At 39.3% G+C, this 7,671-nt stretch overlaps 1 non-coding gene across 1 annotated transcript; it reads right to left on the bottom strand.

Annotated features, from left to right (window-relative positions):
• Positions 1 to 6,917: 6,917 nt before the first annotated feature.
• Positions 6,918 to 7,049, bottom strand: LOC112665697 (small nucleolar RNA SNORA22). Its single transcript, XR_003140528.3, has one exon. It is a non-coding gene; the product is annotated as a small nucleolar RNA SNORA22 (small nucleolar RNA).
• Positions 7,050 to 7,671: the final 622 nt, after the last annotated feature.

Genomic DNA, 7,671 nt, shown 5'->3' with positions numbered 1-7,671 from the left:
CATCCCTCACTCCCTCACGAATCCCTAAACACCGCCCTCCCTCCCTCCCGAACACGTGATCAAAAGCCAAAGGGACACACAGCAGATTTTCCCGAAAACTGATGCTTCGTTGTGGCTTAAGAGTGAAAAACAAAAATCATAATTTCAGAACAGCAACAAAATTCAATTCAAGACCATGTTCCATGTTATTCCCTCCTTTTATACAGAGCAACTAGCACATGCTGGAGGAATGCCCACTCACAGTAAGCTTAGCTTAAGCAGAACAGAATCAAGGAATTGAATCTGCTAGAATAACAGCTAACATCTATAGAGCACTTGCTCTGGGCCAATCACCATTCCAAGGGCTGGAGTTGTGTGTCCATAATTTATTATATAAATAAAACTGATTTTAATCTACACAGCAACTCTGAAGTAGGTATTGTTATTCCCAATTTATGAACACAATGAATGAACAAAATGAAAAGTTCAACTACTTGTTTGAGGTCATTCAGTGGGTGAGTGGCTGAACCCAAAACACCATCCCACAGTATCCACAGTATCTGACATTTAGCGACAAACTTTGAACCTCCATAACATACCATACTGCTTCCACTGCATGTACAAAGGAAACCTGTATATAATCAATCTCATAGTAAAAAGAGGACTAAGAATCACACAATGTTAGAACTTGAAATGACTTCAGAAATCTTGTCAAATACCCTGATCTTAGAGATCCAGGATGAATGGCCTGAAGCCAGTTGCCAATTGTTCTCATTCCCTAGCTGGCCTTTTTTCATACAGTGTTTTGTTAGCTGTTGTGCATGGCTCTATATCTAGATCACATCTTGACTTAAAGAGCACAGAAAAACAAAATTCCTAATAGGGTGTGTCTGCCCTTTAGTGTTCAGAAAGCCAGATTTTTGTAGAATGCGTACTCATGAAGATCCCTAGATGTTACTGTTCTAATCTGTTGGATAGCACCTCAATCCTTCTGGGCCCACCGTTTCTAATTATCTTAAATATAAAAAATAAACACCTTCTGCTGGGCAGGAGACCCAATTCAAATATACCTACTAGTGAGCAGAATTAAGATAATCAAGTCTCCAGGAGAATCAACCTGACAACGCCCAGCACTAATGCTGTATGTTTATATGTACGGAGCACCACTTACCCAGATAAATGCTGTCTTTTCATTCACTCACAGGACAGGCCTTTGTTATGAATTGCTCTATTTCATTACTGGGCTACATACCCTGGAAGTCACAATGAAGGGTAAAATAGTCCTCATGGATGAAGGAAGCAGGTAAATGTCAACACAAAGGGCTCAGATCCAAAATAATAGCATGAAGCAGATATTCATGCAGTTATAAACTAATATATTCAAGAAGCATTTCTCAGTAAGCACTTGTGGAGTAAGCTAAAGAAGACTCACTGGGGATCCCTGGGTGGCGCAGTGGTTTAGCACCTGCCTTTGGCCCAGGGCACGATCCTGGAGACCCGGGATCAAATCCCACGTCGGGCTCCCGGTGCATGGAGCCTGCTTCTCCCTCTGCCTATGTCTCTGCCTCTCTCTCTCTCTCTGTGACTATCATAAATAAATAAAAATTTAAAAAAAAAAGAAATCTTTAAAAAAAAAAAAAAGAAGGCTCACTGAAGATGGAGGAGAAAGCAATGGACTCTCATGAAGGGTGAGGAGAAATGGAGAGTCAGAGAAGGCAGTGAAATAACCTTACCAAGAAAATGATAAAAAAGCATAAACAAAGGTAGAAGGAATTTGGAAAGAACTGGAAGAAATCATATTCCAGAAAGACTGGAAAAGATTCAGAGCATAAGCAACAGCTCTAAACTTACACTGACCATATCATTATTCAGAAAGGTCCTAGAATCCACTCCATCCAATAGTAGTAGTTCAAGTATAGATTGGCACTGCTCACCACTAGCTTTCACTGATAACACATTCCTTGGCTTAGGAAGACTTCATACTTTCTAGCCAAGACAGTAAAAACTAAGCCATTCATACTAATAATTTCCGAGAGTGCGATTCAGTCTAAGTCCAACTTCACATAATCATGGTCATTCCTAAGGCTGGAGCCATGTAAATATTACATGACGTATACTGTTCATGAATTTTTATCCCTAGCAAATGTTTATTGAGCATTTATTAAGTACAAAATTAAGAGGAAAGAGTACTCTCTCCTCCTTCACCCTACCACATTCATTGAAGACAAATAGAAGAGAAGAGCATAGGGTCTTAGGTCTTGATTTTGTAAGTTTAGGAGCAGATATATCAATAAAGCAAAGGGAAAAAAAGGAAAAAAACAACGCTCTGAGAATCCAGAACATGTGACTAAAACCAAGAATTGAGAAACGTGTATAAGAAAAGGTAGCATTTGGTTTGGACTTTGAAGATTGGGAAATTCGAAATTAGAGATGAAAAGGACATTCTGAGCCTGAAGCCCTGTTTCACCAGGCTACTAATGTCAACCACTAAGTAAAGATAAGTAATTAGCCTTTGGGTGGGAGGTGGTCTGCTGATGTTCTGCCTCTGTGCTAATTGCTCTAAAGAGATTCATTCCACCCAAAGGATAAGGAGCCCTTATTCATCCTTGAGGCCATAAGACAGAAATTCTTGATGTAATTGCCTCATTTATAGAGAAAGAAGGTATGTTCTGGTTCTTCTGCCCACCATGCTGAAATGAGACTTTATTTTTCTCGAATTATCTCTGTCTCACCCCAGATCCATCCCCGTAGGCCATAAGAGATGCCTTATGGTATGCTGAACAATGCGCATAAGAAGACTGAAGTTACATGAGCTCTCCCTTTCAAGATTTCAAAGACTTATAAGAAAAGAGGCACGCAAAAAAATACTGGCACAAAAAAAAAAAAATACTGGCACATAATATAACAGGAGTGAGAATGCATGTCTAAATAAAATTCATGGAGGGCAGCCCGGGTGGCTCAGCAGTTTAGCGCAGCCTTCAGCCCAGGGCGTGCTCCTGGAGATCTGGATCGAGTCCCACGTCGGGCTCCCTGCATGGAGCCTACCCATAATAAATAAATAAAATCTTTTAAATAAATAAATAAATAAATAAATAAATAAATAAATAAATAAATAAATAAAATTCATGGAGAGATAGCATAAAAATTGAGTAACCCTGGGGCTGGAGGAAGGAAGATCTTAGGGAGAACCTGGCCTGAGAACACTTCACAGAGAGAGGATTTGCCAACAGGGGATGTATTGAATGTAGAAGAGCAAGGAGGGCAGCATTTGAAGCACAAAAAAGGCCAAGTGGGTTTACAATGAAGTGGTGGGTGTAATGATACTGAAGCATTGCTGGAAAACTAGGAGGGAGAGGTGGAGATCTTGAATGTCACGTAAGGGATATAAGGGAGTTATGGCTCCATCCTGTAATTCAGCAAGAAAATAACCCGTGCTTCAGATCCATAGGGTGAATTGATAAAAATAGGAATTTCTGGGTTCTATTCCAGAGAGTAGGGCCTAGGAATCTACATTTTTAACAGGGTCCCCAGATGATTGGTAAATGAATATTAACAACAATGGGTAGACAAAAGGAAATCTTTAAAAATGTTTAAGCCTGGAAGAAAAATAAATTTGCATTTAAAATATATTACATATATACATACTCTGTGTGTGTGTGAGAGAGAGAGAGAGAGAGAGAGATCTAACTTTTGTACTAGTTCAAAACTAATGTCCATGTGTGGGCATTTCATTTTCCCCATTAAGAGAGAAAGACCATGCTTACCTCAACTACACATCATTAACTCATGACTCCTCTGACCACAGCCAATAGTGCCTCAGTGTCTTCAAGTACAGATGGCAGGGGTACCTAAGCGGGGGGAAAGACCCTTCCAAAGAGTAGGCTCATTCTGAGATCCATACTGTCCCCAGCATTTTCAGGACCTCCTCCAGGAATCCAGGGTTGAAAGGTTGCTCTTTTAATCTAATCATGGCGCTCCCCCTCTTCAATGGCTTTCTGCTGTCCCCAGGAATTAGACCAAATGTCATGGTAGAGTGTAAAACTCCATCTCAATCCAATCCCTACCTACTTTTTCCAATTTATTTCTTAGCAGTACCATCTGTGCATTTGAGAGACCAACCCCATGGAACCACTTATTATTCCTAAGTAGATGACATACATTCCCATCTCCAGGCCATTGCCCAAGCTTCATTTTGTTGGAAAGAGTCAACTGCCCTGACTCTATTCTATTCTATGCCTGGGAAACTCCTGCTCATTCTCCAGGATCCAGCTTAGATGTCATCCTCTCTGCGAAGTCTTCCTGGATTCCCTCAGAAAAATACTCCAATTACACCATACTATTCAATTCTTGTCTGGCCACCACTTTAATTCTGCACACGGCATTACTAAAAGCATTGTAGACACCACTAGCCTTCCCTGGTCGTGCATTTATGGGTGCAGTAAGCTTTCATATCGCTTCCACCCAACTTTAGTTATTCTTTAATGAATAACTAAAACATTAATAATAATAGTGTGTAAGGAAGAGGGACCCAGTTTGGTTCAGTAATGAGGTCATACTATAAGGGAACTTTTATATTGTTAGACCAAATCAGTCTTCAAACCCCACAATTACATGTCTAACTAATGGATTTTCTACAAGGGCCTCATAGCAAATAAGTACAAAATAGGACTCATCACCTCTCCCCAAAAACCTGTTGCCCTCCTGGACCACCAATCTCAGTGAATACTACTGATCTCTACTACTCTCTACGGCTCATCTCTATTCAAACCCTAAACCTGTCAAGTGTTACCTTGTCTCCTTCTCTTCCCTTATCCCACAGATCCAAAAAACTAAACCCTGATGATTCTATTTCTTAAGAAGTTTTTAAATCTGTGTCTTTTTCCCATTCCCAGTAGAACACCATATTGTTTTACTGGCATTTAACTAGGGTAGCCTCCAATTTTGCTCCTCCAATATAGTACAGAGGGAATAATTTTTTTTTTCTAAATACCAATTCTTTTTGCTCTTCCTCCCACTTAAAACCTTTCACTGGTTCCCCCACTGCCTTCTAGATAAAGTCCACACTTTTAATACAAAGCCCGTGGTTACTTCCCCGAGTTCATTTCCTGGCACCAACTCTCTCCAACCCCCTAACACCATGACCACTGCAACTACCCAGGTAAACACACAGTCTAAACTGCAATCACACACACTGCTTCCAGTTCCTCAAACACCAAGCTTTCTGGGTCTGCTCACCCCCATTCCCAACCTTTGGTCACCTTATGTGAACCACTCTATTGGTTTCAGCTTAGATGTCATTCCTCCAGTGAAGATTTCCTTGGTCTGCCAAGAGAGGGTCACATGTCCTCTCAAAGGGCTTCAATTTCCTATTTGCTTACAGGTCTCATGACACTAAGCTTCTTATTTCACAATTTCATTCCAAGCTCCTAGTCCACAGTATGTTGTTGATAATATTTCTTGAATAACTGAAATACTTGGCAAATGAGAGTAAAATTCCAGTTAACCTGACTGTGATCCTTATATTTATCTCACTATCTCTCATATGACATAGTTATTTATTTGTTGAATAAATAGGTATACGTTTTCCATCACACATAAGTCTTGCAGTCTATACCCATCAGCTGCCTTTATTGTCTTTGTTCAATACAGAAAATTTTCTCTTAATTTCAGGCCCAAGTTTTTGTTTTTGTTTTTCCTACGGAGTCATTTTAATAAGAATCACCAAAAAATGTAGTTTGCACTTGAAATGTCCTTTTAAAAGATTCAAACAACATGTTTAAGGCATCACTGATGTAATCTGATTTTTTTTTCACATATTTTCTTTTTTGAAAAAAAATGTGGTGGAAGGGACACCTGGGTGGCTCAGTGGTTGACCGTTTGCCTTTGGCTTAGGACATAATCCCTGAGTCCTAAGATGGTGTCCCACATCTGGCTCCCTATGCAGAGCCTGCTTTTCCCTCTATCTATGTCTCTGTCTCTCTGTGTCTCTCATGAATAAATAAAATCTTTTTTAAAAAATGGTGGTGAAGGGGGATCCCTGGGTGGCTCAGCGGTTTAGCACCTGCCTTTGGCCCAGGGCGCGATCCTGGAGTCCCGGGATAGAGTCCCACGTCAGGCTCCCGGCATGGAGCCTGCTTCTCCCTCCTCCTGTGTCTCTGCCTCTCTCTCTCTCTCTCTCTCTCTCTCTGATAAATAAATAAATAAATCTTTAAAAAAAATGGTGGTGGAAAAAGAAAGACATAGCATTAGCTTTACTATCTTAACCTTTTTTGTTTGTTTTATGAGGAATGTTTAATAGGTAGATAACATATGCTTATCTAACTTGCATTTCTGGATCGCTGCACCTAAAGCAAAACACCCTATTCATTGGGCAAAAATGGTTTGTTTTATGTGTGTATACTTCAGTACAATTAGTTTTTTTTTAAAAAAAAAAAAAAGCCAGAATACACTTGTTTCATATTCTGATGACACCTAGCACATGAGGAAGTATCTTATACTTTTTTTCATATCAGGATGAGTGGCCCATCATGTAAAACATGACCTCTGATTAACCTGCATCAGTCTCAGATTTCTGTTTCACTTCCATGATCTTGACCATGAAGAGGTCAATAGGTTCATTTTGATTTTTACTGGCCAAAGTGGAGTCCAGCATATCCTCTGTTAAGATATCAGCAAGTTCAGCATGAGCACAAGTAGAAGTGTTCTGACCACATCTGTAAGTGTTTTTTTCTTGTTCTTCTTTTTGCTTATGTAGACTTAATGTGCCTTTTCCTTGGAAGCTTCAGATCCCTCTCTTATCATTCAAGATGAAGACCTAATAATACACACACAATTACAAAACCACCCCCATGCTGGAGTTCTTTGATTGGACACTACTATAGTTTGAGTTAAAGATAGTTTTTGAAGGGATATTCTGGATCGATACAATTAAGTTAATATAATGTGTTGACTTTCTGAATGCTTTCAAAAGGATAAACAGTCTATTCAATGCAGAGGTAAAAAACACACATTGCTCTATCCCAGTGTCAAAGCCAAGGGAACCATTAAAGCCATCTAACTGTTCTAAGTGTACAGTTCAGTAGCATTAAGTATATTCACACTGTGGTGCTATGAATTTCTAGAACTTTTCCATCCTGCAACACTGAAACTGGATACCCATTAAATATTTACCTCCCTCCTCCTCCAGCCCTTGACATCCACCTTTTTATTTTCTGTTTTTGTGCTTTGGACTACTCTAGTTACTTCATATGAGTGGGATCATTATAGCATTTGTCCTTTTGTCACTTGCTCATTTCAGTCATCATAATATCCTCAAGGCTCATCCGTGTTGTAGCATGTGGAAGGATTCCCTTCCTTTTTTAAGGCTAAATAATATCCCATTGAATGTATATAGCATATTTTCTTTATCCATTCACTTGTCAATAAACTTTTGGATTTCTTCTACCTCTTGGCTTTGTGAATAATGCTGCAATGAACATGGTGTACAAATATCTCTTTCAGATCCAATTTTGAATTATTTCAGATAGTGGAAAGTTCAGGATATGCTGTTTTTCAACTTTATATATATATATGTATTTTCTTAGCTTATTCCTTTCATTTAGCATTCTGTGTGTAAGATACAACCAATTCTTTCATGTAGCTTCAGATCATTTCATTTCATTGCTATCTGATATTCCATTTTATGGATTTACC

This window comes from Canis lupus, chromosome 27 (genome assembly GCF_003254725.2).
Source record: "Canis lupus dingo isolate Sandy chromosome 27, ASM325472v2, whole genome shotgun sequence".
Classification (NCBI taxonomy): domain Eukaryota; kingdom Metazoa; phylum Chordata; class Mammalia; order Carnivora; family Canidae; genus Canis; species Canis lupus.
This window is presented reverse-complemented; position numbering and strand designations above follow the sequence as displayed.